This window comes from Eublepharis macularius, chromosome 8 (genome assembly GCF_028583425.1).
Source record: "Eublepharis macularius isolate TG4126 chromosome 8, MPM_Emac_v1.0, whole genome shotgun sequence".
In the NCBI taxonomy this organism is placed as follows: Eukaryota; Metazoa; Chordata; class Lepidosauria; order Squamata; family Eublepharidae; genus Eublepharis; species Eublepharis macularius.
The window spans coordinates 68,866,831-68,887,711 of NC_072797.1; positions in this window are offsets into that span (position 1 = coordinate 68,866,831).

Sequence of the window (20,881 nt, forward strand, 5' to 3'; positions counted from 1 at the left end):
GCAGTGCCACAGAAAAGGACATTTTTAACACCACCAGCTAGACTTGGCTGCCTGGCCGGGAATTTGCCACCAAACAGCTGATTTGGGGATTAAAATGCCCCTTTCCGTACCACTGCGGAGCACCAGGGAAAGGGGCATTTAATCCTCTTGTCCCAAAACTTCCCAAAGTGATACAAATTGCTTTGTGAATCTTTGATTCAGGGTTTTCGAAACAGGCGCAGCACACTGGGACTGTTTCAGAAATCCCAAATCTTTGCGAATCAGGTCCAATTTGGTATTTTTCCTGAATTGGAAACCCGAATCGCACACCCCTCCTCCCAGATATGTGAACTGTTTAAATGCAAATTAAATAAGGCAAGGTGTTTTTTTTCATATTTCATGTTTATGTTCCTGTTCTCTTGTAAACTAAAGACATTTTTTCTTAAGAGAAAATTTTAGATAAGCTATATAGTATTGCAATTTCTGAAAACTGAAATGTAAATATGTATGATTTAGCAGACTTCAGCTTTAATGCTAGTCAAGAAATTTGTTTATATGTACTGGGGGTTATATTAAAGATTTGGCTTGAACCATTCAACATAAAATTTAGTTCTATAAAGATCATGAACACAAGGTCTGTTCAGTGTTTGTTGCAAATGTCTTTTTAAAAAGTAGGGTATTAAAAATGCACATGTTTAAACTAAGGCCAACAATTTGGGTGGGGGGTATTTTCTCCTAGCTGTTTCTTTAAGAAGCTCATACCATTTAATGCTATCATATTAGATTTGCTATCCAGCTTTACTGCAACTGCTCTAACTCTGCCATTAATCATCCTGTAACAGAATATCATGTGTTTTATTTAATGCTGATCAAGTTCTAAATTTGCCTTGCTATGCACAAGTAGCTTTATTATTTGCAGTGTTGTATACTATTTCTTCTTTAACATGCTTTAGCAGTATGTGGAGATGTTTTTATTTTTTATTAGATGTGTCTTTTTATGATTGTTCTGTGAAGATAACCACAAACATTTGTTCCAGAGATACTAGCCCTAATATAATCACTAAAACAGCTTATTTTACAGGTAACTCAAACAAATGTTCTGTGAATGGTCTTAAACCTACAGATGACAGCTGTATGTAGACAATCAAATATATCCTCAAATGGAAACTAGCACAAAGGAAAAAACTATTTCTGCCATTACATGCATCTGCCCCATATCATACTAATATTTCTAGCCTCTCCTCAAAGGAAACTAGCGAGTCTTTAAAATATAAACAAACATATCCATAGAGGAGCTTTTATTTTCATTTTTGGATGATGTTTTTATAGATCCTGGGTGAATCTCCAAAATGAAGGCATATTAGCACTGAACGTCATGAAGGTCCGTTCAATGTTTGCTTCAAATGAATGCCAGAGGTTTCTCTTTCTATCCTCAGTTAAAACCATTTTATGGCCATCTTTCACACTGATTACTGCTTTTCTCCCACTGGTCTACAGTTCCGCCATGTAAAGTCATTTGTTGCTCATGTCACTTAGTCATCACACAACATTTCTCTCCAAATCCATGCACTGGTTTCCATTACCATTCCAGATCCAGCCCAGTCTTTTGACCTTTATAGTTGTCCACGGCTTTATGGGCACGATATCTTTCTGCCTTTATTTCTTGTTACATCCACCCCTGTTATTTTTCTTTCAGTTGTACAAAATGTCCGTTTACCTGACTCCACTTAGTGCTGCACCCCAAGCCTTAAAATATCCTATTGTTACTTCAATGAGTGAAATCACTAAGGAGCTCAGAGCAATAAGCCTTGGGAGGGGGCTGCTAACAGATCACCCAGAGTTTTATGGCTGAGCTAGCATTCATACTAAGATCTCTTCAGTACAATTCCATTATTCTCTTCACTAGAGTAGCTCTCCAGATCAGCAACAGGCATAGTATTGCTTAGGAAAATGCTACTCTGAAAGCAGCTACTGTAGAACTGTTGCTAAAAAACATAAACGTTGAGATGGACTGCTATTAACTTCTTTCTAACTGTTTTATGGGAGAAAACATGGACTAGGTGAGTACTCTGCAAACTTGGTTATTGGTATCTTTGTTCAATTATATTTTTCTGCAAATTGTAAGGAGCAGGGGGGGTTTTCTGGGAAAAGAGGTGGCGGAACTCTCAAGAGGGAAATGAAGAAACACATAGGATTCTTTGAAATATTATTATTTTCACGCACTATTGCTGAGTATTTTCAAGAGGTGCCGGAACGCTGTTCCACCGCGTTCCCGCTGAAAAAAAGCCCTGGTAAGGAACAAATGACCCCTATTGATTGAATTATTCCTTTCTCTGGCCCAGAGAGGTTCTAGCAGGCATTTGCAGGATGACCAAAGGGATTCTGCAAGCTATGACGTGCTGTGCTGTGACTGACCAAGGTCACCCAGCTGGCTTCAAGTGGAGGAATGGGGAATCAAACCTGGTTCTCCAGATTAAAGTCCTATCACTCTTAACCTCTACACCAAACTGGCTATGCTTCCTTTCCCTGGAATGACCTGCTTGGACATTCAGGGACTATTATTTAATATACACACGGGGTGAAATCATGTACACATTTGGACTGCTGACATCTGTACATTGATGCTACATAGATTTTTTTTGCCCAGCCCATGCCTTAAAGTTTCAAGGCCTTTTCACACCAAGTATGTACCAAATGAATTTTAGTCTTTGCCGGACAACTACACAAGTCTCTTTTCAGCGCTAATTATGGATTTGGTACGATTGGGATGGGGAAGATGAGAGAACTACTGTTTTACCTCATTTATCTCTGTCTATATGTGAGCACTGCCTGCAGGGCTGTCTGAGCCTGCGGGGGGCGCTGTCGCTAGCTTGGCCTCCCCAGCTCCCCTGTGAGGGCGCTGGTGTGGCGTTGGGGCCAGGGTGAGCAGGCGGGGGTTAAGCAGCACGCCCCACCCATCAGGCCACTCTATTCCCAAGAGGAGGGGGGTCTACTGCACCCTCTTCCCTCTGTATTTAACCTGACCTCCCTCCCCTTTTTGGTCCCCTTTCTGTCCGCCCCGTCCCTTCCTCAATCCCGTCCACTCCCTCCTCCCGCATTCCATTGCCCCGTCCCCTCCTCCCTCTTCAGTCACCCTCCCTCATGCTATCGCTCTCCCTTCATCGTTTGCAATTGCTCTTGCTTTCTCTCCCGGCAGTCCCCCAGGACGTGGTCAACTAGCCTCTGGAATGTTGCGGCCACCCCGTGCAGTCCGAAAGGCATTTGCTGGAACTGGAAAAGCCTGCAAGGGGTGGTGAAAGCCGTCTTTTCTTGGTCCTCAAGGAGGACGGGGACCTGCCAATAAACTTTGGTCAGGTCTAGGGCCGATAGGTATTGGGCCGCCCCAAGGTGGTCGACCAAGACGTCTGCCCTGGGCATGGGGTACGCGTCGAACTCCGCAACTTTGTTCAATTCCCTATAATCCACGCAGAACTGGGTGGAGCCATCGGGTTTGGGGACCAAAACTATGGGGCTCTGCCAGGTGCTGCAGGATGGTTCAATGACCTCCAGCCACAGCATGTCCTCAGTTTCCCGACTGACGGCCTCCCACTGTTTGCGGGGGATGGGACACCAGGTCACCCGGGCGGTCTGGCCCGGCATAGTGGGGATAGCGTGTTGTATGAGATGGGTGGACCCTGGCTGGCATGAGAACACCCCGGGCACCTGCGCCCAGACCTGGCGTACCTGAGTTTTTTGCACAGCCGTTAGGCCAGGGTCCACCTGGGGGTCCTCCCCTTCTGGGGCTCCCAGGGTCCATGGGAGCTCGCTCCCCGGGAGTTCCAAGGGGTCCTCTGCTAGCTGGCACTGCGGGATACCCCCTCCCTCAGGGGCAGGAGCCCCCCCGGTCCCCTGGCTCACACCACCCTTTCAGGAGGTTCACATGGAGGGTCCAGCGGTCCTGGCTCCTCGGGCCGCATTGGACCACATAGGAGAGGGGCCCCAGGACCTGTACTACCTCATTGGGGCCCTTCCAGGGATCTCCCCCTTCCCTGGGGAAAATAGTATGGTAAACGAGTTCTCGATCCCTGACTTTGAACTTCCGCTCCCTCGTTCCCCGGTCATAGGTGGCCTTTTGCTGCATCTGGGCTGTCTGCAGCCGACGTGCCGCTTCTTACCGCATCCAGTCCAACCACTCTCCCAATTGCCGGATGTGGTCCCCCACTGGTAGCCCGGGCTCCTCCACCCAGGGGGCCCATTGGTTCTCCACCAGGTCCAGCAGCCCCTGGGGCTGCTGTCTGTACAGTTCAAATGGGCTGAACCCGGTGGAGGCTTGGGGAGCCTCTCGGAGGGCGAACAAAAGGGTCTACGTAAAGGTCCCATTGGTGGGGATGGTCGCGGGCCAGCTTCCTCAGGGCCTCCTTGATGGTCTGGCTCAGCCACCAACCCATCTGTCTGGGGGTGGTAGGCTGAGGTGAAGATCTGGCATATCCCCAGATTGTTACATAGGTGTCTCATTACCCTATCCCCTCCTCCCTCTTCAGTCTCCCTCCCTCACGCTATCGCTCTCCCTTCGTCATTTGCAATTGCTCTTGCTTTCTCTCCCTTTCCTCTTTCTCTCCCACTTCCCACTCCTTCACACCCCATGTCCCTCGGCGTCTTCCCTTTTATCCTCCTGCCTCCCCATTTCCGTCCTTCCCCCCTCCCCCTCTGTGACAGACGGCCCTCCCCTTCAGGCAAGGTGCTTCCTGGCTTGGGCTGCCGCTTGGCTCCACCCCATCCTTGTCCTGCTTGGGCATAGTGTGGGGCTGGTGGGTCCTGCCCAGCATCAATGCCCTTGTTGCGGGGTGTGGGTCCTGCCGCTTCTACTCTGCAGGGCATTGGCGAACACGGGCACCCTCCTCCCTGGTGGCACAGCCCCATTTGGCCACCTGCGTGCGTGCGCCCCTCTGCTGGCAATGGCGGCTGCCAGCCCTGGCGTCTCGAGTGTGTCGCTCATTCTCCTCCCTGCTGGGTTGTTGGGGGTGCTGTTGCCCTGCCCGTCTTCAGCCATCTTCTCCCTCTCGTCGGCCCAGGCGGGGTTTGCGGGTGAGTCAGGGTGGATGAGGGCGTCCGTGTCCCAACACTATATTAACCACTTTCATGTAATCCACCCTAAGTAAACTCTTTAAGTGCTGAGTTTTAAAAGAAAGGCAAATTTATCATGCTTTGCTTTGTATTTACCTTTCTTTAGAAATCTTACAAGAGAACCTCTTTGGGGAGCTGGTAGATAGTTGCAGTGTGCCTATTTTTGTAGCATGTATGAGTTAGTATCTTTTGTGACCTATTTCTGTCTCTGAATTCTCAATATTTATGTCCTGTGAAATTAAATAGACAAATTTCTTTTGACAACTCAGTGCAGAGACTTTGGATGCCATATATTTTGAGGAATCACTTTATGATGTTGTAAATTTAGCTGACACGCTTGTAGAAACACTTCATTGTAGATGTTTTAAGAAATTCTGATGCCTTCTCTTAAAGAATGTAGTTTAGTGTATAGTCACAGGTTTTTCCACTGGTGGTATGTACTAGTATGCAGTGCTAGCACCTCTTCTGGCTGGCAGGTTTGGGCCTCCAAGAAGGTGAACATCATGAGTACTGGAACCTCTTTAGAAAAAAAGTGCTGTACATAGTAGTAATACTTGTTAACTCAGTTGCAAAAGTCTCACACTCCAACTAGCAAGCAGAATCAGTGGAGAAGTGAGACAGTCTCTCTGAATGTCTTAAAGATGATGGATCTCCAAGAACTATAAGCTTAATTCTACTATAAGTCATTTTATTAAGAAAAAATGCTTCAGGTGCAGAGGTACACTAACCAACTAGAACTTAAATATGCCTAGCCTTCTTTAACACCATTCAGACTCTGGATTAAATTCAAGGTATAATAACAAACTTAGAAGCAACAAACTAACAAACTTAGAAGTAAGTATGTATTTGCAATGAAGCAATTGTTATTTGTTCTGCTTTTACTGGAGACCTGCCAAAGTACCTTTTGCCTCCATAAGTATCCTTGCAGCTTTAGATCTAAACAAGTGATTAAGACATGATGAACTCAGGAATAGTATTACTGCATTCTGTTCTGCAAACACCTATGAAACAGATAACCAGAGCCAAGCTCAGCTATAATAATTAATAATTAATTGTATACTGATGGACCTAATACGAGCAGTGATTTCTTATGCGTTTGCTATGGGTGGTTCAAAAGTGCTTAGTAACTTTGAGAAGCTGTGTTTAGTTATATTGAGTACTGAAAGGAAGAATTCAGAGCTTTGTCCCAGAAGATAACTGTACAGGCTAGCAATGTGTATTTGCCAGATACATCCAGGCAGAAAGGTATTCTTAAAAGGTAACATACTCACATACTCAGACAATGGCTTATTCTGTAGGCTCACACGTGTGCAAATGTGTTGACTTTGCACTAAAGCAGGTGACGTGTGCTAAAATTTCTAACTACAAAGCAATCATATTGCAATTAAGTACACTGATATTGTGATGTCATAATTGTTATGGAAACTCTACTGCTCAGGAGGGAAGCCAGAGGGAAACAATTTTTGGGGCTTCTAAGGTCTGGTTCCCTCCTGCTGTTGCAACATCGAAATAAATCAATCCCTCTTCTTACTCCTGGCCTCTAGTGTCTTATTGGCGGGTCACGGGAGGAGATAGCCTTTTGCAGTCACAACAAAACTATTAGAAACTTCTCTTATATACAGGAAATGTGCATACATTCAAAGAGAGCCAGGGCAGGCTCATATGTGCATCTGTGTAAGTTAGCTACATAGAGAATGGCTCTGAGTGCATTATCCATGCAGTGTAATCCTATGAATGATTACATTGAAGTTCCAGTTTATTCAGAGTGGCTTCTTCCCAGGCTAGCATGCATTGGACGGAAACTTTGAACCATGTTATACAAATATTTTCATGAGATTCAGTCCAAACTGTTAGTCTTCAACTGATGGACTGGGAAGACCTACAAATGAGTCATGCCATGACCCATGATAACAGAAATACAAAGTGCTGCTGCAGCACACACAGTAAAAAGATTGAACAATTTTATATATGTTATTTCACACCAACAATGACAAAAACTCATACAATCATCAACATAGATTATTGAGTAAATCTTCAGGTTCAATTCCAAATATGCAACTTGGCACAAGGTCCCAAGAGATATATTAGTCACCTTTTCACATAAGAAAATACAAGGACACCATTCTCCAACAATACAGGAAAGAACTGCTGAAAGTAGAAGGAAAAGAAATACAAATATTCTAAGACCTACCACCAAATACAATAAAAAAATGAAAAGAATTTGGGAGCCTGATGAGAGTTTTGCAAGTGAAAGAAATAAGATATTGCTGGAAAATCTCCTGTGGATTAGAAATATTCTTGAGTCAAGGCAAGAAAAAGTAACATCAGCTACAGAAGCACAGGCTCTTCTACAAGACTTAGAATTAGACAGCAGTGACCAAACATCGAGCTCAGAAGACGTTAATCCTCCAACAAGAGAGAAGGAAGAAGTGATAAGTAAACAAAAGCATAAAAAGAAGAAAAAGTAAGAAAAATGAATGGAATTAGGATAATTTCAGTAAATGCGAATGGACTAAATTCCCCCACTAAAAGATCAAGGAGCTTTACTCAACTGAGAAAATTAAACGCAGACATTATATGTATCCAGGAAACCCATATTTAAAAAGACCAAGAAAACTTGCTAAACTAAAAAATTCGGCAAGGTTTATATGTCTTCATCACAATTGAAGAAAAACGGTGTGGCTATATATGTCAACAATCAAAGCCTGGAAATCCTCCAAGAAGTAAAAGATGAGGAGGGAAGATACTTGATCTTAGAAATAAGACTTTCTGATGAACAAATATGGACACTGGCATCATTATATGCACCAAACAATGACCAAAAGAAATTTTATGAGCTATTTCCAGAAATTACTAGATTTTCAAGAAGGAGAGACCCTAATTTTTGGAGATATGAATGGGCCCTGGATCTGAAAATTGACAAATCTACAAGGTTGAGAGGGAATCTTCCAAAGTGTCTATTCAACTGTATGTCAACTCTAGAATTGGAGGATGTTTGGAGATGGTTACACAAAAAAGAAAGAGATTATACATTTTTCTTGGACAGACATCAAACGTATTCCAGAATACATGTGTGTTGGATATCTAAAAGACAAAGCAGAAATTCATCCCAGTTTAGCAGATCATAACCCAACAGAGGTCACCTGGCAAAGTGGAGGCAAGAAAGAAAGATGGAGATTGAACAATGCTCCATTGTTACAAGAGGATGTATTGCAGAAATCTAGGAAAGAATTGACTGATTATTTCAGGATGTGGTAGACATGTAATTAAGTGTGAAAATATTGGATAAAGATACATGAAGAGATGCAGAAGATTTTCAAGCTCAGATATGAGCTAAATCCAAAAAATATGCTATTAAACATTTTACCAAATAATGTCAGAAAAGAACAGACAGACCTTTTTCATTACATGGTGACAGCAGCAAGTGTGCTATATGCAGCAAAATGGAAAGCAGGTATGTGCCCTGATGTGTCAGGGTTAGGGAGTGTGCAATTCGGGTATATGATACCTCAAAAACGTTTCAGAAACGTTTCGGGTAATCCGAAACAGCGATTTCCGAAACGTTTCGGTATTTCAGCTTGTTTTAGTAATGCATTTCAATGGGGAAAAGCCTCCCCCAGCCTCCCCCAGGCTTCCTGGAAGCCTGGGGGAGGCATTTTCCCACTGAATCAAGCCAAACTTGGTGGAGACCTTACTCTAACTCCCCTCTAACAACCCCCCAAGTTTCAGAAAGATTGGACTTTGGGGGGCCAAGTTATGGCCCCCCAAAACATGTCCCCCTATCCTCGCCTAAAGGGGAAAGGTTTTTGCTTGCTGCTGCTGATCTCTTACGTTGTGGATGCTGCTGCTGATCTCCATGTTTCCTATGGGGGGAAAATGAAGAGGCAGGCTTGTCTTGCTAGGGGTGGCACATTTTGCATGCAAAATGCCCCCAACCCTCAGGGGCCCTTCTCCTACCTTTCCTCCCACCCCCCACCAAAGCTCAGCCTGCTCCCCCTTGGGGGGGGCATTTCATGGCCTCCCAAAGTAGGTGATCTTTTCTCTACAGGGGTGCAAAATGCCACCCCTGGCAAGACAAGCCTGCATGGCTGCCTCTTCATTTCCCCCCCATAGGAAACATGGAGATCAGCAGCAGCATCCACAACATAAGAGATCAGCAGCAGCAAGCAAAAACCTTTCCCTTTTAGGCGAGGATAGGGGGACCTGTTTTGGGAGGCCATAACTTGCCCCCCCAAAGTCCAAACTTTCTGAAACTTGGGGGGTTGTTAGAGGGGAGTTAGAGGAAGGTCCCCACCAATTTTGGTTTGATTTGATGGGAAAATGCCTTCCCCAGGCTTCTGGGAAGCCTGGGGAGGCTTTTTCCCATTGAAATGCATTGAAATGCATTTCCGAAAACCCAAAACAACCCGAAACGATATCTGAAACTCAAAACCCGAAACGGCTTGCTGCTGCATTTTGACTTGCCATGCTCGGGCACCAGCAGGGCTATCCTGCATAAGTCAATAGGGTGCCAGCCAGCACTGCCCCATCTAGACTGGCGCACGAGTGATGGCACTGCCTGGGGGGTTAGGATTGCACTGTAAATTAACTACTTATGTACATGATAGACCAATCGTTGAATTTGGGGGGAAATGAAAGGATTTCTTTGACTACTTCGACTAAAATTAAGATTAATTAAAGTAACTTGATAGAAAAATAAGAAGATAAAACACGGAGAAATGATTAACTAAAATAGTTGGTATTAAAGTATGTATGTATAAGTAACCAAGGAGAGGGAAGAAGAGCTATTACACAATTAAGTTTCATTATTATATATTCTGATTTTCTTTCTATTAATTTAATCTAATTTTAAATGTAGTGTTTGTAAAAGTTTTTATGCACTTTCTATTGCTATATCTGTTCTTTTAAAATACAATTTCTTTTTTTTAAAAAAGGTATTAGTTTCTAAACAAGCTCTTCCTTTTCAGTGAACAAATTCCAAAGTCAGATGACAAAACCAGAGTCCAAGGTGGCCAGAAACAGCCATCAGCTACAGAACCTGGAACAGAGGGACAGGGAAAAAGGGAGGGATGTGGTGGGGAAAAAATCTCATGGGCAGGACCCATCACCAGGATTGCTATTATAGTTCTTTTAAAAGTAGTTTTACTTCTTGTTGTTTCTGAAAATTGAACAGAGTTAAATTGTTAATAAAAATTTTCCTGTTCAGTAACCATCATTTGTGTATTTTTTCTCAAAAGTGGGAAGAGTGATTGGTCATCAACAATAGAACAAGCTATATTTTTTATGCTATCACAGGACATTTTAACAAAGACAAACCTACAGTGTTAAGCAATTCCTTGCCCTGCCAACACAGGAACATTTTGGTGGTCCAGTCTTGTCAGCCTGACTACAGCTTTCCTGGCGGGTTGTCATGAGAGGATTTGTAACCGCTGGTTGCTGCTGCCTAAGCATCACTTCCCCAAGGGTTTTCAGTGTCGTCACAGCTGCTGGCTGAGGCACAGGGAAGCTCGCTATAGGCTGCCACAACTCTGGTATAGGTTTCCTCAGAAGGGCCCAGAGCACGCAACCGACCCCTTCTGTTTACTCTTTCCCCGTAGGTTTGATATATTATGTGACCAAATGAGGCGTGAGGACCCAGGCAGAATAATAAAGAACTTTATTTAAAAGGTTCCTTAATAACTGGTGTTCAAATTTTGTAAAATAAAGAGAATAGTAAAGGTTGATGAATAAACAAACTAACACACCCGAATGCATCTAACTAGACTGTTCTTAACTGTGGCTGGCTTCCAACTGTCTCACCCCTTCTGGATGAGGGATCACTCTGTCTACAGCAGCCTCTCCTCAGCTCTGCTCCCTAGGAGTGAACACCCTCCCCCTGTGGTGAGGCCTTTTATCCCTTCTCTCAGGCACCATCTCCCTCCTTTCCTATTGATGCAATTTTCCCCTCAGAATCCCCTCTTACCCAATTACAGTGGCCAAAGGGAACTTGGCAAATGTAGGCCCTGCAGTTACTTTAGTGCAGGATTCCCCAGAGCCACTAGGCCTCACTAGGCCCACTCATAACACACACCCACACACACACTAGACCAAATCATGGGGTCTGGCTATCTGGATCCCCATCGATGAAGTCTACAACTAAGCTGCAGGTTGCTCTTTTAGCCATCTAAAACTTAATACACAAGCTCTGTAACCCATTAAAATAGAACCAAGTGGAAAACATCGATAAACACTGTAGTAGTGAAAAGATAGAAAATATCTATATACAGCAAGATAACTAATCATCACAGACTCTATGGGATAGAACATCAGCTACTTTATTCCCAGATCCTGTGATGTGCTCAATCTCGAAATCAAAGTCTTGCATGACTAGGCTCCATCATAGGAGCTTTGGGTTGGTAAGCTTGGTGGTCTGGAGCCACTGGAGAGGAGAATGATCAGTTCAAAGCAGGAAACCCCACAAGTAAGGCCAGAGTTTTCCAAAAGGAAATACAATAGCATAACATTCCTTTTCCATAATTCCCCAACCTGCTTCCTGCTCAGTAAGTTTCTTGCTAAGGAAAGGAACTGGGTGTTGCTCCTGATCTGGTCCCTCTTGAGATAACACTGCCCCCACTTCACGGTCAGAAGCATTGGTTGTGAGGACGAAGGGTTTATTAAAGTCTGGAGCCGTTAGAATTGGAAAGGCGATGAGGGTGATGAGGTGATGAGGCTCCTCGAAAGCCTGCTGACATTGTGCTGTCCATTGTATCTTCTTAGGCCTTTTCCTTCTAATGAGATCTGTTAGCAGCAATGCTAACTGACTGTAGTTATGCAGAAACTTCTGGTAATATCCAGCCAACCCCAGGTAGGACTGGACTTCTCTCTTTGTTCTGGGTACAGGCCAGTCCTGAATGTTAGAGCAAGTGTAAAATAACGCTGCGGAATAAACGCTGAGCTGATTAGAGAGGCAAAAGCTTTATTTGAGGAAGTTACATACTTGAGGGAAAGAGGGAGAGAGAGAGACCCTAGCTATCTGACTAAATCTTGCAGAGAGAGAGAAGAAGTGTGGCAGGAGAGAGAAGAAGCAGGATATTGCCCTGCTTAGCCCAATAGGAGACAAGACAAGGAAATGACCCCCAGGAAACAAGAGAGATGCTGCTCTCACTGTCCTAACTAAGTGATCCTTGCTGCCCCCTGCATGGTAGGCTCTTCTTCCTTCTCGCTGCTGCAGTACACCAGACATTGCTATTTCTAACACCCCTTCTCAATGTCTAGTGTACAAAGTCCACAAAGTTCAATCTTTCACGTAGACTTTGAAATTTCTCTTTGGCAAGTGGCTTGGTGAGGATGTCTGCTATCATTTCTTCTGTAGGGCAGTACTGTAGCTCAACAAGCCCTTCTTCTTGCATATTTCTCACAATGTGATTCTTTATGTCAATGTGCTTGGTTCTTGATCCAATTCTTTCTGTATTTGCAAGCTTTATGCAAGATTGATTATCTTCAAAGAGTTGTATAGGTTTGGGTTCATCTATCCCAAAGTCTTCTAACAGTTGTAGAATCCACTTGAGTTCTTGGCATGCTTCTGCTGCTGATATGTATTCAGCTTCTGTAGTTGATGCCGCTACAAGGTCTTGCTTTCTGCTTGACCAACTGATTGATCCTCCACCATAAAAGAATACTCGTCCACTGGTAGACTTTCTGTCTGTTATGTCTTCTGCCCAGTCAGCATCCATGAATCCCACTAGTCTGGGATTGTTGCTTGCTGGTAGCTTGAGTTTCAGTTGTGCAGTACCTCTCAGGTATCTTGCCAGTCTTTTGACTGCTTGCCAGTCATTCACACTTGGTGATGCACTTTTCCTGCACAGTATTCCAACTGCTGCTGCTATGTCAGGTCTGGTTACTGTACTTATGTAGAGCAGTTTTCCAATTGCTTCTCTGTACACTTTGATGTTTCTCAGAGGTTCATTGTTTCCATTTTGTTTCAGGAAATCTGTTTCCATTGGAGTACATGTTGGTTTTCCATCTTTCATATCCATGTAGTCTAGGAAATCCATGATCTTTTGCTTTTGATTGAGAAGATAGCTTCCATCTTCCTCTCGCTCTATTTGAACGCCAAGGTAAAAACTGACATTTCCAAGATGATTTACTTCAACCTCTTGGTTCAGGTGCTGAATTATTTCACACAATCTTGTTGATCCTCATAACAAAGGAGAAGATCATCTACATAAATCAGAATAAAAGTCCATTCGTTGTCTTTCTTTCTTGAGTACAGGCAGCGTTCTGCCCCGCCTTGCTTGAATCCTTCTTTGATGAGCATTTGGTTCAGTTTCTGATTCCAGGCCCTTGCAGCCTGTTTCAGTCCATAAATGCTCTTCTGCAGTTTGCATACAAGTCCTCTGTCTTTGGACTGTTCAAATCCAGGAGGCTGTGTCATATACACGTCTTCTTCCAGCTCTCTGTGAAGAAAAGCAGTTTTCACATCCAGATGCTCCACATGCATCTTCCTTGCGGCTGCTATGCTCAGTAGTGTTCTTACTGAAGTGTGTTTCACTACTGGTGCAAAGGTTTCATCATAGTCTTCCCAGCTAGAAGGTTCTGGTACAGCTTCTGTTTTTGCCAGGTAAGAGAATTTCAGTTGTGGAACTCCTTTGTTTGTTCTGTCTGAGCGTTTGACACTTGGCTCTGCTTCCCCTTCTCTTCCTGTGGGCTCTGCAGGTGTCTCTTGCGTCTCAGTCAGGTCCCAGAGTTGCACAATTTCTGGCTGCTGTGCTGCATCAGCTTCCTTTGGTGTAGATTCTCTGGTGTCAGGCTTGCTTGCCTTCTCCTTTTCATCAATGTACACCACATGGTAGATCTTCACCGTGTCTGTCTCTGGGTTGAGGATTCGATATCCCTTGCATCCCAGTGCATATCCAACAAATATGCTTTCTTCTATTCTCAGATCCATCTTAGATCTCTTCTCCTTCGGAACATAAGTGTAGGCCTTTGATCCAAACACTCTCAAATGCCTTACATTGGGCTTGCGGTTGTACCACAGTTCAAATGGTGTGCTGCTTGCACCCTTTGTAGGTAGCATGTTCTGCAGATAGGCAGCAGTGTTGATAGCTTCTCCCCAATATTTTTGAGGTAGCTGTGCTTCTTGCAGCATGCTTTTGCACATTTCTGTGAGAGAACGATTTTTCCTCTCCGTGATCCCGTTGAGTTTGGGGGTGTATGGCACGGTCAGGTGATGCTCTATTCCTTCAGCTGCTAGGAAGCTTGTCATCTCCTTCCCCACGTACTCGCCTCCATTGTCTGTGTGGATAGCCATTGGTTTTCTCTGGAATCTGTTCTGCACCATTGCTAGGTACACCTTGAATTTTTCCAGTACTTGGCTCTTTTCTTTGAGTAGGTAAATCACAGTAAATCTTGAAAAATCATCAGTAAAAGTCAGAAAGTACTTACTTCCACTGGGTGTTACTGTTCCCATGGGTCCACAGACATCACTGTGAATCAGCTCCAGTGGTCTTGTGGTTTGCTTCTCACTCTGCTTGGTGAAAGAAGGTCTTGTGCCTTTGGCTTGAATACAGCAAACACATTTCTCTGCATCAGGACATTTTCTCATTTGCAAATCATTAGTCAGATTCTGCCTTTCAAGCTGATATATATAATCCATATTAGCATGTCCAAGCCTTCTATGGATAAGATTAGTACAATTCTTGTGAGTACACTTTTCAATTAAATTCACTGCCCCTTCAGAGCAATCCAGCATATACAGGCCATCCTTTAATGTGCCTTGTGCAATTAATTCACCTTCATTGCTAATAAAACATTTCTCTCCTTTGAATACAGTCTCAATGCCCTTTTTTGCCATCATAGATACAGATAACAAGTTAGTTTTAAGTTCAGGTATGTAGAGACAATCAGCAATCTGCACTTCTCTAGTTTGGCCACTGGGTAGCGCACAACATGCAGATTCGGTCCCTTGTCCCCGAGCTGTTAAAGCTTCTCCATTTGCAGTATACAATTTTTCATGACATGTATTCATCTCATCAAAAAGTTTTTCCTCGTTGCATAGATGGTTAGTGCATGCACTGTCAATTGCCCATTTGCATATACTTTGATCATTTTTACCAACATTTAAACAGTCCTTGTTCAATTTTCCCCTCGTTAGGCTAGCGGAATTCGGTGAGCTATTAACTCTATCTGCATTCCTAAAGGCTTTTGTTTCCGTCCCTCGTGGCGGTTTGCTCACTCTCTGTGAATCACGAAAGCGACAGTCTTCCTTTAAATGCCCTCTTTTTCTGTAGATGCTGCAGAACGAATCATTTCTTGAACTGACTCTTAAAGCAACCTCTTTGGGCTCATTTTTATAAGTTTGTCTGTTGAAACTTTCTTCTTGCAATCTTGCAAGTACATAGTTTAAGCTTAGACTTTCTCTCATTTCCAAAACATGCACAATGCTTGCATAAGATTGAGGAAGGCTGCTTAACAGAATTATAGCTAAATCCTCATCCTGGATCTCCTTTCCAAGGGATCTTAATTTCTGTGTTAATTCCATGAAATTTGCAATATGGTCTTTTAGTTGTTGCTGGGGCTGCATCTGAATTCGATACAATTGTCTCAATAGCAAGATTTTAGTTTTAATTGATTCTTGCCGGTTTATTTGTAGAAGAGACTTCCACATTTGTCCCGCCGTGGGCTCATGAATAACTCTTAACAATTGTTTATCACTTAAAGCATTAATGATAATAGATCTTGCCTTATTATCCTGCTTTATCCATTTGGCTTCATTCTGTTGGTTTCCTGTCGGTTTTTCATCTGTTACCGCAGACCAGACGTCCAATTGTATGAGGTGCGCCTTAATCCGTTCTGCCCAGAGATCATAGTTTCTCCCGTCACCTAGTCGGTCGACCTGGAACCCCTGCTGTGCACTGTAGGAGTCGGCCATCTTTCCTCTATTGTCTGCCCTCTGTACTTTAGCCTGCGGCTATGGCAAGTTTTATTGCTCTCTCTTAACTTCAGCTTGCGTTAATTGCCTCTGGGCCCATAACCCTGTTAGACTGAGTGTAAAATAACTTCCTCAAATAAAGCTTTTGCCTCTCTAATCAGCTCAGCGTTTATTCCGCAGCGTTATTTTACACTCGCTCTAACATTGAATGGCCTCAACTTTGGCTTGTCCAGGAGAAATGGTCCCTTGTCCTACTTTGGGTCCAAGGTATGTAACTTGGTTGAGGCAAACTTGGCATTTCTTGGCCTTCAAAGTAAATCCAGCTTTCCAAGACCGTTTGCAGGTGCACCAAATGTTGTTCCCACATCAGGGAAAATAGAGCAACATCGTCCAAGTATGCAACAGCAAAATCCTCCAACCCCTTCGGGAGCTTGTTGATGTCCCTCTGGAAGGTGGTGAGTACATTTTGAAGCTAAAATGGCAAAACATTAAATTCATAAAGTACTTTATGTGTCACAAAGGCAGAACGCTCTTTCAACTGTTCATCGAGCTCTAGCTGCCAATAGCCTCTGGTGAGGTCAAAGGTGGAGATGTACATAGCTGGGGCTAATTGGTCTAACAAATCATCTATATGAAGCATGGGGTATAGGTCCAGTTGGGTTATCTTGTTGAGACATCTATAATACCTGTGAAAACGGACCTCCCCATTGGGTTTGCTGACCAGCACCACCAGTGATGCCCAAGCACGCTCAATCTGATTATTCCCATTGCCAACATCTCACTTAATTCTTTCTCAAAGGCCTGCCACTGGGTATGTGGAATCCTACGGGCCTGTTCTTCCACAGGGGGCTCATCCCCCATGAAAATATAGTGTATTACAATTTTGGAATGACCAGGCAGGGCAGAGAACTGTTCAGCAAATTCAATACACAGGTGCCTAACTTCTTCCTGCTGGTCCTTAGACAATAAGAGGGAGAAGGTAATCTCCTCTACCCTGCCTTCACCACGAGTTCCTGCACACATTTCATTGGAGTTCCCAAAACTCTCAGCCAATTCTGGGATGATGTGGCAAACAATGGCTTTTTGTGAGTAGTATGGCTTCAAGGCATTGGCATGGTGAACTTAGGGTAGGAGATTCGTGTCTGAGAACTCAACCAAATACTTCATCTCTCTCCCAGGTGATTCTTAATTTGGAACAGTCCCTCCCAGGTGGCTTCCATTTTATTAGCCTTCACTGGTTTATTAGCCACTGGTTTATTAGCCTTCACTGGTTTTAAAACCATTACCAGATCACCTGGTCATGCCAAGCCTTCTGTTTTTGTTGTGACTCCTCCAAGTGAGCATGACCTACGGTCAGAGCCTCTCTTAAATGATTCTGAAGCTTATCAACGAAGTCCAAAACATTCATCCCTAGAGAAGGTATTGTGTCCTCCCAATGGTGTCACACCAGTTCCAGGGGTCCACGTGCCTCCCTTCCATAAATCAGTTCAAAGGGGAAGAATCCCAAACTAGGGTGTGGGACAGCCCTGTATGCAAAGAGCAACTGTTGTAGAGCTAAATCCCAATTATTTGAATGGGCAGCAACAAACCTCTTAATCATTTCCCTCAGAGTTCCATAGAACCTTTCCAATAAGCCATTCGATTGGTGGTGGTATGGAAGAGTTACCAGGTGCCAGATTCCATGATGACTCCACAGTTTCTCCATCATGCCTGAAAGGTAATTAGTCCTAGCATCCATGAAAACCTCTAAAGGCTAGTCTACCCTGGCAAACATCTGTGAGGGCTTGACAAATAGTGTTGGCATCAATACGGCTAAGTGCTACCGCTTCTGGCCTGTGGGTAGCATAGTCAACCACAGTCAGAATGTATTGCTTCCTCCTTGGGGCCTTGTTAGGTAGCAGCCCCAACATATCAATAGCTACCCGTTGGAAGGGAATGTCGAATATGGATAAAAAGTCTTTATTAGATCTATCTGATCTTTCACTCAGTCTCAAATATTTCTTCTCTTGGCATGGTGCTATATTGTATGGGGGACCCGCTCAAAAATTCCTGGTAAATGAAAGGGGAAATACATCCCAATGTGTTCAATCAAATGACAATATCTGCCATAAAAATGATATTCTTTGGGGGAAGAAGGGTTGAAACCACTATTAAATATTACCTAAATGAAATATATTGGTTGGTACGGTCCTGTTTTTGATAAAATAAAGTGGTACTGGGGGCACTTTGCTTCATGGTCCTCAATCTCTGCAATTCCATAGGGGTCCATCTTGTACTCTTTGTTATTTATCATAAAAGTACAGGGAGACATCTTGAGACCTGGGATACAATGTCATCAATATGCTGATCATACCAAAAACAACATTTTAATTGGATTCCAAGGTGACTGTGGAATAAAACTGTTGCCTGAGATCAGTGATAGAATGGATTGAAGCTAGCAGCCTGAAGTTTAAGCCAAACAAAACAGAGTGGCTCTTGGTCAATGGAGTAATTTCTATAGAAGTAGAAGATCCAAGTCCAGTAGCACCTTAAATGTCAACTAGATTTCCCGAGTATGAGATTCTGAGAGTCAAAGCTTTGCATAGGACTATATTGTTAGACACATGGGCTAGAGATTTCTGGGTTGTTGGAGGAGTCTCTGAAACTTCCTGTTCTAGGAGTGCTGTGGGTTCTCCCATACAGCTTCTTTAGGTATACTTTTGGCAAGTGAGTTTGCTGCTATATGTTCTACTGCTGTAATTCTGTTTCCTACTTTTGTTTTCCTTTATGCTGCTCTTACTGTTTCTTCGTGATGAATTACATTATTTTTATTGCAAGATTCAAGTACAGTAGCACCTTAAAGTCCAAAAAGATTTCCAGGGTATAGGTGCTCCTGGACTCGAATCTTGATATTCTACTGCTGACTAACACGGCTACCCTCCTTTTATTGATTACATGTTAGCCATTTTGACTGCCCTTGATGTGTGGGAAGACAAGATAGAAATATTTTTATAAAAATAAAAACATGGTTTCTGGTACAAAAGGTATTTATCATTTTATAATTGCATGTGTGTTCCATGGTCATGTAATTTTAAAACAGCTTGCCTGAAGAGGTCAGGAGAGCTCCAACTCTCCTGAATTTCTGCAAATGATGCAAAACTGAATTATTTAAGAGGGCTTTTTACTCAAGACAGGAAGGCTGTACTGTAAGAAAGTGGTCTCAAAGATATGCATCAGTAAAGAGATAGGGACCATAGACTTTACTACTGTGTGCTACTATCCATATGTACTATCTACATGTACTATTTGTTACTTTAAATATTATCCTATTGGGTAGTTCAATCTAGGTTGTTTAATATTTATTTTTATTTATTTATTTTTATTTGTCATTTATAGTCTGCCTTTCTCACTGAGACTCAAGGCAGAGTACACAGTATGAGATTAATACAATCAGTATCAAGTACATTTCAATACAGTATCAAGGACATTTCATAAACAATACCATAGGGTAAATAGATACAAGTTTAAAAGACACAGTATTAGCAAGAATCCAATACAGAGTAGAAAAAATACTGTAGCAGAACATAATCAATTCTAGGACTAACTTTAGACAACACGGAGTACTGGTGGTACATAGGAGTACATATTTAAAGCAGCAGTTAATATGTAAGGCAATATAGTGATGAAGTCTATGGTCCCTAACTCATTAGCGAAACATCTGAGACCCCTTCCCTACAATACAGACCTCCTATTTGAGTAAAAAGCCTTTTTGAATAGTTCGGTTTTGCATCATTTATGAAAAGCCAGGAGAGTGGGGGTCTTCTGACTTCCTCAGGCAGGTCATTCCACAGGATGAGGCCACCACAGAGAAAGCCCGTGTACCGGCTGCTGCCGACTTCACCTGTGTGCAGCCTGGCACCTGCAGGAGACCCTGTTCAGATAAGCGCAGCTGCCATGGAGGAACATAGGGAGGGAGGCGTTCCTGTAGGTATGTTGGACCAAAGCCATGAAGAACTTTGTATGTAATAACCAGTACCTTGAACTGAGAACAGTAACTGATGGGTAGCCAATGGAGCGACTGTAGGATGGGAGTGATGTTAATGTTCTTGCTCCAACCTGATAACAGTCAAGTTGCAGCATTTTGTACTAATTGGAGCCTCCTAGTTAACTTAGATGGGAGACCTATGTATAGAGCATTACAATAGTCAAGCCCTGATGTTACCATAGAATGGATCCAAGTGGCCAGGTCAGCCATGTCAAGAAGCCATCTTCCAGGTTATAGTGAGGTTGTAATAAGCATTTTTGCTGCTGCTTTGTTAAATTGTCAGATATAATTGACCGAATTACGGGGCGTCCTCTGTATTCAAAAACTTTTTCAACTTGTAGGACCTCCCACGTAGTGTATATTATACAATGCAGTTGCCCTTTGATTTATGTGGGAAGTACAACCCGGACATTAAAAGTAAGGGTTCAAGAACACTTCTCCCGCATTAAAAATAAAATCTTAGAAGCTCCTTTGGTTGAAAATTTTTTACACAAGCATAGCATCTTAAAGGAACTCAGGATATCAGTAGTGGGGGCAGTAGATACATCGAAACAAACTGATCACGAAAAACACCTTCTGCAATTAGAGACATATTGGATTTACCGACTTAACAGCCTACACCCCATGGGTCTGAATAATGCAATAGATTTGTCCTGTTATTTGTAATGAGGATTGATTCTGACTGTTGCTACTATTGCCATTAATTGCTGGATATTGTATAATGAATAACAAAATGGATTTGTCCTGTGATTTGTGTTGTCAATTGTTTTACACCATCATCATTTGTCAATATGTTAATGTTGTACTGTACCTTTAAATACTAGTGGATATATGGTAATTGGTTTGGCTCCCATTACGGCATTGTT